Below are 12049 nucleotides of genomic sequence, written 5' to 3' on the forward strand. Positions count from 1 at the left end.
TGTGAGAGAGACACGTGTTTAGAGGAAGACAAGGCAAAGTGCCTACACTGTGATGGTGATCATCATGCGGGTTCAAAGCAATGCCCAAGGAGAGTAAATGAGGTGAAAGTGATTCAGATTAGGGTAAAAGAGAAGGGTATGTCATATGCTGAAGCTGTTAAAAGAGTGGAGAATGAGAGTGATAAAATGGAAGAAATTGAAAAGGAATCAGAGAAGAAACAGAAGGGAGGTGAACAAATCATTTGTGTGGACAAAAAAGGATTTTTGACATTTATGGCCATGGTGATTAATTGTACAGAGCAGATCAAGGGAAAAAAGGAAAAGATTAAGATGATGATGGATGCAGCTAGAAGGTTCTTGAATGTTGTGGACATTTCTGGAGAGGAGATTGAGAAGGCGCTGAGGGATGAGTTCCCGACGACTGAGCAGTAGAATGGATATATATAGAGTGATTGGGAGTACTATGGGTGGATACATGATGAACACTGTAAATATGAAGAAGACATCAAATTTCATTTGAACTGTGGAGGGCAGTAATACGCCTAGTAGCGTCTACACTGCCGGAAATAAAAAAGAAGAAGAAGAAGAAGACTATTTCGTCTGTGGCAAGGTCTCTGACATTCTTACTTTTGTGCCACCAACGACATCATCATCATCATCAAACATCGTCGTGACAGCAAAGGTAAATAACGTTAACGTTACATGTTTGTTTGATACGATCTGATACTTGCTTGCATGCTAGCCCAATCTTTGCTAACGTTAGCTAACCTCAGCAAATCAAAGTAGCCTTAGTAACGTTTTAACATGTGTTCAATGGCATTGTGAAGTGAATCACCCTGGAAAGTGAGTTGCAGAAGGGGCTTAAAGTAAACGGTGAACCATTGTTTTAGCTCTGAGATGCTGTTTTGAAAGCAAGGCTGCACTCTGATGCAATCAGTAGTAGCATAACGTCCATGGTCAGTAGGCTAGTAGGCTACACTTTTGGACTTGACATGATGCCACCTAACGTTGCAGGAGTTGGGGCAAAATAACACAAACCTTACAATATAATGCTATCTAAACAATATAATACGCAATGCATACCAGCTACAATGCCAGCAGCATGATTGTGGCTTACCACCCTGACCAACAACATACAGAGTGACAATAAATACTGTATTTGCTCAAGGACACCATAAACCACCATAATAAATCAATCTTACAATACGAATGAGAAGTTACTGTGTGTTTTGTCTGGCCACAGCTATGCTGGATTTTTTATTATTATTAGGTAATTGCCCTAATTACCCAATGATGTGATGTCATGATGACATAATCTGGTGACATCACTCACTGATGACATCATTGAGTGCTTGAGTGACATCACCAATCTAATAAGTGGTATCATCAGTTATTTATGATTATTTTGAGTGTGTCCCTGAGGCTTTTGAGACCACTGTGTTCCAGACTGGGGGTGGGGTGGGGGTCTAACTCCCATGGACCCCCACTAGTAAATAAAATACCATACCAGTTGAATCAACACCTCCTTGACATTGTCTCAAGACAAATGTAATATTATAAAGCTTAACAAAACTTCTATGGGCTATTGCATTGAATTGCATTATGTTATATTATATTGTAAGGTATGTGTTACTATAATTTCATATAACAAAATAACCACAGAACTATGTCACACTTGTCTAGAGCTGCTTTCTCCGGGCAGCTAACAGTAGCTACACTTGTACAGTGCTTGTACAGTATATCATGCCTCTTGGATTTTGAAATCTTGATCGCAAACAATGTGTTCTTGTCTTTCCACAGGTGAATCACAGTCAGAAACTAAGTGCCCCACCTCTGCACCCATGGGTCATTGCCCAGAAGGATGGCGTTGTCCTGTCTGCGCACTGCACGTGTATGGCAGGATTAGGGGAGACGTGCAGCCATGTTGGGGCAGTACTTTTTGCTATCCAGGCAGCAGTTTCACTCCGTGAGTCCCAAACTGTGACAGAAAAACCTGCATATTGGTTACTTCCAAGTGGGCAACCAAAGCAAAAGTACCTTCAAGTGGAGAACATTGACTTTCATTCAAAAGTGACAATCAAACAAAGGCTAGACACAGCATTGGCAGAAGGAAAACCGACACAATACAAGGAAAAACAAACGCTACCTGATGTGTCCGAGCCAACAGATGCTGAGGCTGCCACTTTCCTTGGAGAGCTGCATGCTACAGGTGATAAAGCGGTCTTGCTCTCTGTCATGCCAGACTATGCTGAGCTCTATGCTCCAGTGTCGACCAACACCAACACATGTCAGCCCCTGACTGAGCTATTGGATGAACAGTGCATTTCTATGACAAGCCAAGAGCTACTCCTACATTGTAGTGCTATCGCAATTGACATTACTCAAAGGCAAGCTGATGCAATAGAACAGCAGACAAGAGAACAGTCTAAAAGCAACGCCTGGTATAGCTTTAGAGCTGGCAGAGTTACAGCCTCCCGCATGAAAGCTGCTTGTTGCACACCACCTGAGAATCCATCACCAAGTCTCATCAAAAGCATCTGTTACCCTCTAAGCACAGGGTTTACAACCAAAGCAACCGCTTGGGGATGTGATCATGAACTACAGGCACTGAGTTGCTATCGCCAGAAAATGGTTTCACACACCAACTTCAGATGTGAAACCAGTGGTTTTGTAATAAATCCAGAACTGCCTCACCTGGGGGCTACACCTGATGGCGTAATGCATTGTGATTGCTGTGGTGATGGTGTAGTGGAGGTTAAATGTCCACTTTGTGCACATGACAGGATAAGCCTTAAAGAATGTGTTGACAGCAGATTCTGTTTGGAAGAATCGAATGGCAAATTACAGCTCAAACATTCACATGCCTACTATTTCCAGGTCCAGACACAGTTGCTTGTATGCAATAAGGAGTTTGCAGATTTTGTTGTATGGTCAGAGAACGATATACACATAGAGAGGATAGAACCAGATATGGAACTGTGGGAGCTAATAAAGTCCAAATCTACAGCTCTTTTTTTTTTTTTTTTTTTTTTTTTTTTTTTTCATTTCACATTAGTTTTTATTGTGAATTAGATTCTTTTTTTTTTTTATAATATATTTATTTGAGATTGGAATTTTGCAAAGTTATATACAAGGTACACACAGAACAGTGATATTTCTTCTCTCTTTTTTTTCTTTTGGGATGCACCAGTCGCAGACTGGAGCACAACCTTTTCTTATACAATCTCAAATTGACAAAGGCACAAACAGAAAGAAAACTAAAACAACAATGAAACAAACAGACAAAACAAAAACAAACAAACAAAAACAAAACAAAACAAAACAAAAACTAACAAAACAATAAGTCTACATGATACCACACAAATCAGGCATAGGTCGCATGGGGGGTGGTGAGCAATCGACAAGTCCATATAGAAAGATAAAGTAAAAAAAAAAAAAAAAGGGAGAAGTATATAGAAGTAAAAAGAATAAAGTATGCTCAGGGTGTCCATCTCAAAAAATAATAAAATAAAGGTCAGTTTGGGTCCAGAGACACGAGCGAGTTGACATGGGAGATAATAGGCTGCCATCTTCTGTCAAAATTAGCAATTGATCCTCTCACAGAATGCCCAATTTTCTCCAAAGACAGGAAAGACATTAAATCACTCAGCCAGGATGTGGAAGGAGGGGGATTTTGACTTTTCCAATGCAACAGAATGCGTCTACGGGCTATGAGTGATGCAAAAGCGACAACATCAGATTCAGTTTTAGAGAGATTAACTAATGTAGAGGGCACCCCAAAAATGGAAATAAACGGACATGGATTCAGTGTAATATTAAGGGCTTCACTTAATGTTCTAAAAAAAACATGACCAGAAATCAGACAGCTTTGGACACAGGAAAAACATATGAGTATGGTCAGCTGGAGACAAGCCGCATCGATCACAAATGTCATTCGTATCAGGGAACAGCCTACTAAGCTTAGCATTTGTGTAGTGAACCCTATGAAGAACTTTGAACTGGATTAAGGTTAGACGAGAACATGAGGATGAGGAGTTTACTCTAACTAATGCCTCCTCCCAACATTCATCAGACAGATCTTGTCCAAACTCCTCCTCCCACTTACCCCTAACTCTCGCAAGAGAGATCGTGTTCGAGTTCAATATGAGATTATACATGACTGAAATTAAACCTCTTGTTTTAGGAAGAGACAGAATGTCGGTTAGAAAAGAGGTTACCGGGAGTAGAGGGAAAGATGTAAAATGCGTGCGAGCGTAGTTACGAGCCTGCATATATTTAAACAAGTGGGAGTGTGGTAGATTATATTGTACACTGAGGTTCTCAAAAGAGGCAAATATACCCTCTAAGTATAAGTTTGAAAAGCAGACTAGACCCTTCTCTCTCCACAAACTAAAAAATGCATCTAGGTGAGAAGGAAGAAATAAATGATTATGGCATATAGAACTATGTGGGGAAGGGGCAAGCAGGTTGAAATGACGCCTAAACTGTTTCCATATTTTTAAAGAAGAGAGAACTATAGGATTTTTAATAAATTGGGGGGGGGGCGAGAGTCTAAAGGGGCACAGACTAAAGCTGAAAGAGAAGAAGGTCGAGAAGAGATGTCTTCAATTACACACCAATTGAGAGCGGGTGAATTACACCACGCGTGAATATTTACAAGATTGGCCGCCCAATAATAGAATAAAAAATTAGGCAGGGCAAGGCCCCCATCCTGCTTGTTTCTTTGGAGAACTTCTCTACGGGCCCTTGGGTTTTTACCAGCCCAGATAAACCTGGAAATAATTTTGTCCAAGTTTTGAAAGAATGACTTTGGTATAAAAATTGGAAGACATTGGAAAAGAAATACAGCTCTTTTTCACAGAGCCATTCTCCCAGAGCTTGTGGGAAAACTTTTCTCAAGGCCGCGTCCATCAGCAATGCCGACTGACCCAGTGACTGACGTGAGCCGTGTGGATACCCCTGCAAGCAGAAAAAGGCCACAGCCATCAGACATCATCTGCGTGTGCAAACAAGCATACAAAGTGCGTGCCCGTGTGGTCCGTTGTCACAGTGAGGACTGCCTTCATAAATGGTTTCATCTTTCATGTATGAATATGAAACGCATGCCTAATAAGGGGAGCAAATGGTACTGTTTGGTGTGTAGATCCGAAGTGTGACCGATACAGATTTTAGACTATTCTAGTCTAATTTACATTTGCAAATGAAATAGAGTCAAGAGGGGAACAAATAGCACATGGAATGAGATCACTTCAAAATAATAGGGTTTTATTGAGTGGAGTGAAGTGAAGTAAAATACTCAATATTGAACTATTGAAATCTAGGGCTGGTACTCGATACCTTAAGGTATCAACTGAAATAACCACCCTACACCCCACCCTAAAATAACCCAGTACCAAGTAATATATTAATGTATAAACTTAACTCAAATGATACCTGTATTCTGCAATCCTTTTCGTACGCTGATATATATAAAAAAAAAAAAAGGAAAATAAGCCTAGAAAAAAAGACATGGTTTTGCTGACAGTCAATCACTGCAAGCATTCTTGAAATTAATGTGATGTATCAGTACCACTTAACTGTTATTGATACTGGTATCGTAACTTTAAACGAGACAGCCCTACTGAAATCTGCCTTAAATATACATTGAAAATGCACATTTTTCTAATTTCATACTGAACTTTTGATTTCATAAACTTAACTATTTGTTTTAGAGTGAACTCCCTGAAGTATGGCGTGTCATTTTGCAGATCCTGCCTGAAATATGCCTTAATGTACATTGAAAATAGACATATTTCTTAATACAAATTCTCTCTTTTTGTAAGATATTTCATTGTCACACTACACATGCAGTATCAACCTGTTTTCCAACCCTACATTTAGTCAGAAGGTACAACAGAAGGGCACATGTTGGTTAGGCAGCAACACACTGTAGTTATCTTATCGATAGTTGCTGTCTCAGAGCCTGATGTCACCAAGTAGGAGATTGGTATCTTCTCTGACAGGATCGCATATTTATTACGCACCAGTCCAATCACTCTTTCAACATGTATGCGGACATGTGCAATTTTTCGGGTGGACTCAACCTCAACAGCAGACAGCTGTAACTTTCCTCGAGTAAAACTGGGTGTTAGAACCTGTGCACATTTCAAGCCTACACTGTCCTGTATGTCAAAGCCTCTGTCTGCCAAGAGGAAATCACCTGGGGTAATCAGCTCTAGTAAGCCTGAATGTTTTGTGATATATGTATCAGTAGCGCGCCCTCCCCATGCCTTAGAAAGGAAACAAATTGATCCCTTAGGTGTGATGCCTATAAGGTACTTAATAGTGTTATGGTGTTTATATGAAGACCAAGTGAGACTGCGTGCTGTCATATTTGAAGGCCTCTCAATAAAAATTTCGAAACAATCGATTATTGCTGTAACCTTTACCCCAAAATGTTGTCGAAAGGTCATTGGCATAGACTTCCAAAGCTCTTCTCTCTGTGGCCAAAAAATCCACTTCCTAAGCTTCACGTACAAAACATGTATAACACAAAGGTTTTTGACACTGTAGACTGTGAAACACCGAATCTGTAGGCAAGATCCTGTTCGGGGAAGTGGTGACGGAGTCTCATCAGTACCAACATAAGTTTCTGAAACTTGTTGAGTGAAGTTTTGATGCTGTCGGTGAGGAAGCCTTCAATGGAGTGAAAGAGCACCATTAATGTAGCAAAACTGGGTAAACCAGTGTAATATCTGACTTTCTTTTCATTGTCTCTGAGTGACTCCATGGTTATCTTTTCACTGTCTAGCTGATGTTTGAGTGTAATATTCTCAGTAAGCAGTCTCTGATGATCAGCTTTTATTTTAGAGTACATGTCAGAGTCAGACGTGCATGTGTTCACTTCAGATGTGCACCTGTCTTCCTCAACAGTTTCATCTGCAACAGCCTCAGTAGTGTCCATCCCTGAACTGTCTTGTTCCTGTGCCACATTCTTTGTACTTGCCACCATCTTCTGTTTTCTACGCTGCTGCAGCCTGTGGTACCTGGCCACTGTGACCAGCACTTCTGCCTTCCCTGATTTCATATGTTTTCCTCTCCCAGTCTCTGCTGTCTCCCCTGCCAGCTTCAGTGAGGGAGCCCAGTCAGGATGAGTGCTGTCATGTAGGTATGATGGCTTGCCTAAAAGAAAGTGCTCTGTTAGAAGTGCAGGGGACTTTGGAGAACAAAAAAAAACATCTATTTATTTATTAGTTTATTTGGCAGGGACATGTACAAAAAAACATGAATCCCCATAGGGGAAGAGATGCTTGTAACAGATTTAGCCATAGGCTACTTTCCATCTGGCATCCCCGGGCAGGTGGATACAAGGGCATTCAGAGTTATCTGGCACATAGCCTATCTTGTTTTTTCACCATCAAATGATGTTTCATCAGTGATTGTTTTTGTCAATATCACAACTTAGTATTTCATTATGTGAAACTCAATGAGACACTGTCAATGAGGAAGCTTCTCATAACTGTCATTATGTTAATATAATAAATAATACTTTGCTCATTAAAAAAAGTGGTTTGTTAGTTTTTTGGTGGTGACAGAAAGGGGCTTCCACAGGATAGAGAGACGGTAAGATGGAGACAATTAAGCAGGTAAACAACTAGCCTCGACGTGAGACGAGACTAGTAAACAACACAACAGGCTCAGGTGCGCAGTGTTAATTTAGTAACTACAAACTATTCCCTTAGCAAACGTTAACGTTTACCTGTGGTAAAATGATGTGAACAGACTTTGCTGTGTGGAGTTGCTTGGAAGTTTCGCCTGTTTATCCTAACTAGCCATAGGTCTCTCCTGCGTTGCGTCAGATCCTCTGTTTCTTTCCCTTCACGTTTGCGGACAGCAGGGATTAAATAAAAACTAACGCCCCGACTTTTATTGCTGCTATTACTACAGCCGAGTATTACACAGCACACCATGGCTGTTGTGAAAATTTAACTCCTGAAGCAGTAAAAACGGCATTAAATAGGCTAGTAAGTAACGTTGGCTAGCGTCCTAAGTATGACACTGACAGCTGTCAGTCACTTTTAAACAGCGCGCCGCAGGATGTCGTCAAAATGGCTTCGGTGGGCGTGCCCGTACGTGAGTGACGTAAATCGAATAAGGTCTATTCAGAAGGCCTTATAATTGTTCAGATGTACAAAGAGAAGACATTTTAGGCAGGCTTGGGGGGGGCCGCTGGACGCTGGAGGAGTGTGTCGCACTGTCACAGCAAGGTCAGGCTGGTTGCAACAGTCCTGATCATCAGTTTGGTTTTAAAGAAAATTATAATAGGCTAAAGAAAACATTATTTTTTTGTTAAACTTTAACACGACATGCATATTATAGCCTACATCAAACTCTTGAGCTACTTCTGTTCTCACTCAGAATGTCAAAATATAGCCTAAGCGATGTGATGTATATTACTTTTTGAGATATTAGCGTTTATTGTTGGCACAACTCATAGCCTAGTTCACTGCCGCGGGGTTACGCATTTCTGGGTGGCAGTGGGTGACTGATTCGTCCTGGGCGCCGCAATTCCAGCATCGATAGTTATGTGAGCGTCAAGACAGCCAGAATGTAATGACTTCCGCTTTATGATTTTCATAATATAACTATTATTGCAACGTTAACCTTCATATTAATTTTGAGTAAACTTTACAGCACACATTCACTCCATATGAAATCTTAACATGACAATGAGTATTTTGATACAATGTTTGCCGTTTCGTTCGATGAAAAAAAGTGTTTTCTCTATTGGGTGAGAATTTGAATGCCTTTATTCTGAAAACAAATTGCGGCATTTCCGTTACTAGTCTGGCCTAACTGTCGCTGCCTTGAGAAAGCCAGACATATCCCGGAGACCACCGCACGCACCTGTAAGAGCTCCCCGAACCCGAATCCGACATATTTCTGGTAAGAGGCTATCTGTGTTCTGTTATTGATTAATGTTTTGTTTAAATGCAATGTCTATCGGTGGTATTGCTGTCTGTAACTATGTTTGTAGATACTATAGCAAATAGTATTACATCAGTGTACATTCTATGACATATACTGTAGAGCCATGAATAAGCAATATGACCAAATATATATTTATATGTTTGCATTAGGGATGGAGCCATCACAATTTCACAAGCTCTCCATCCAAATGATAGTATCTGCACTTTGGAATAACATTATTCATATTGTTGCGTAATGATGCGGTGCTATACAGTGCGTGCGTGCGTGCGTGTGTGTGTGTGTGTGTCCGTGCGTCCGTGCGTGCGTGGTGTGTGTGTGTGGGCGCGCGCATGGTGGGTGTGTGTGTGTTGTGTGTGTGTGTGTGTGTGTGTGTGTGTGTGTGTGTGTGTGTGTGTGTGTGTGTGTGTGTGTGTGTGTGTGTGTGTGTGTGTGTGTGTGTGTGTGTGATGCAGTGTAGCGAAGTACTGCCAGGAAGACGCTTGACCTCGGAAATGTAACCAAACTGCTATGTGAACGTCAGAAACCCTCATTAGTGTTTTGCTTGCACCTGTGTTTACCCTGCCTTTTCGACACAAAATGGCCCCCGTGAGAAGGGTCTATTGCCTTGGTCAGGGCCACTGACAGGGGTAATAGCCTAACCCTAACACATTGATCGCCTCAATGTTAATCCACCTGCCGGAATCCTGTGTTGGAGCGTTCAGTGTAGTTCCACCTTGCAGCCACACAGGGTCGGTAGATGTTCAGTTTCTGCCTCTTCCTGTGCAGTCCGGCCGTTAGGGCTGCCGGTGTGAAGCAAAGATCAGTGGTGTTGAGAAAGTATTATTATGAGGTGGAGTGGGTCCGTCTGATCCCTGGTTTGGAGGGGATCCAGCTTTGCTCTATCTAGCCTTCGGCCCGCCGCCGCTGGTGTTTCCTACCTGTCAATTAATTCCTAACTTGTCGACTACGAAAGTTCAGTATACATTCTTTACGGTGTGTTTATTATGTGCCTTTTATTATAGTGGGGGCGAAGATGAGGCTGGGCAACTTGGCAGCTGCCGGACAGGAGAGCTGTTATAGTCAGGGATCCAGTCACCCAAAATTTGAGAGGACCTGACATGGCATGCTATAGCCTACTTTTTGTTTGTGTTTTATCTCTTCATTTGGACATTAAGGTCCACTGAATGAGAGGTCTGCTCTGCCGGAAACCTCGCGAAAAAAAGTTGTGGCCATTTTTGTATATGAAGCCTTTATTTTTTGACCGAAAAATGTGAAAGAGTTTTTTTTCCTCAAAGTCCTCAGTGGGTTGCGTAGGCTGTCAATAAATTCATCCCAGGTACACAGAACATGTGTGTTGACAACACCAAGTTAAAAAATACACTTACAAAACCTTTCCAAATGATTTATAGCCATTTTCTATTACAAAAAAGCACTTGTTTTTTTTATTTTCTCCATTATTTTCATCTTTACTTTGTTAGTAAGCAATTATATCCTGAAATATGACATCAGCCAATGTGTCATTCTTTTCAGCCGATATTATAGTCATTCCACACTAAAGATTATTCAAATCAACCCAAAATCAATGGATCTGTGGTGATTCTATTACCTTTATGCTCGAAATTCCTGGAGACTTGTTTTTAGTTTTAACAAAACCCTGTACCCCAAAGACAATACTTGTAACACAAGAAATTCAAAACAACAAAATGATTTTAATCACAAAATGTACACTGGATGACAAGCCAAGAAAACAATTATTGTTATACAGCTTTGGATAGATTGTGACCAGTATCTAGAAAACATTAAATTAAACATTAGCTGAACAACATTATTGAACACAACACATTACGACGACAACGGCCCCTCTCTGGGTGAGATATAAGAGAGAGACCTTGCGCAAACTCAAGGTTGCATATAATGACTGTGGTCACTCAATCTAAATGGCTAAATGTCTGTTATTCATACTGTAAATCAGTCTTCCACAAAATAAAATAGTCCCTCCCACCACCCTCCGTTTTAAAGCCGACTGTTAACTTTATCACAGGAATGCGGGTTTAACGATGTTTTGCGTTCTACATTAAATGAAGACATTACCGTTTGGCCGCTTGTTTTATTTTGTATGATAGATACGTATTGGCCAAGTAGCCTATATTAACATTTAAGAGCAAAGAGTTTCAGGAAGTGACACAGAGCAGCGGGGGCTGTATGTGGTGAAATGCAGAGAGAGTTCTCTCTCTCTCTCTCTCGCTCTCTCTCTCTCTCTCTCTCTCTGTCAAAGGCCCGCTCGTGCACGAGCCGAGGGAAATCTCCTCTTTCTCGCCGAGAAGAGCCTGGTGACGCGATTTATTAAGAAAATCTGTTAAATTTCTACAGAGGGTCGATGCTTTTTTAAGTTCAGCTTTGAGTTCTTCGTTTAATAGTCAGGATGAACAATCATGCTACAGAAACATCCTGTGCGCCCTGTGTTTTACACTCTTCCTAAGATCCACAAGAGCTGTACAGAAACGCTCCCTGTCGCTGGAAGCCAATCCATCACTGAACCCATTTCACAATATATTGACCGACACATCAGAAGTATGGTGGCCACACTTCCTTCTTTTGTCAAAGACACCACTGATTTTCTTAATAAGTTGAGTTCTTTACAACACACTGTAGAAAATAGCATTCTATGCACAATGGATGTTAATAGTCTGTATACAAATGTGCCCCATGTGGAGGGTTTGCAAGCCCTGGCACACTTTTTAGACAAAAGACACACTCCGACACCCCCTACTGGTTTCTTGACGGATCTGGCTAGACTGGTATTAGAGATTAATTACTTTAGGTTTGAAAATGCATTTTACTTGCAGTGTCAGGGTGTTAGTATGGGAAGTCCTTGTTCTCCAAACTATGCCAACCTGTTCATGGGTAAATTTGAAGAAGACTTTGTATATCTTAATAACCCCTTTTCAGAATTATTACTTTGTTGGTTTAGATTTAAACCAACCCCCCCTCCCTGCCTCTCTCTCTCACACACACACACACACACACACACACACACACACACACACACACACACACACACACTATAGGGTGATTAACATATAGTAGAAGTGTGTGTGTG

The 12049-nt window shown here is 41.1% G+C and overlaps 1 long non-coding RNA gene across 1 annotated transcript; it reads left to right on the top strand.

Moving 5' to 3' along the window:
• The first annotated feature begins 570 nt into the window (after positions 1–570).
• LOC310771359 lies at positions 571–2711 on the top strand. Its single transcript, XR_014552420.1, has 2 exons — positions 571–682; positions 1801–2711. It is a non-coding gene; the product is annotated as an uncharacterized lncRNA (long non-coding RNA).
• The last annotated feature ends 9338 nt before the right edge of the window (positions 2712–12049 follow it).

Source organism: Poromitra crassiceps (assembly GCF_964638095.1).
Source record: "Poromitra crassiceps genome assembly, contig: HAP1_SCAFFOLD_559, whole genome shotgun sequence".
Lineage (NCBI taxonomy): Eukaryota > Metazoa > Chordata > Actinopteri > Beryciformes > Melamphaidae > Poromitra > Poromitra crassiceps.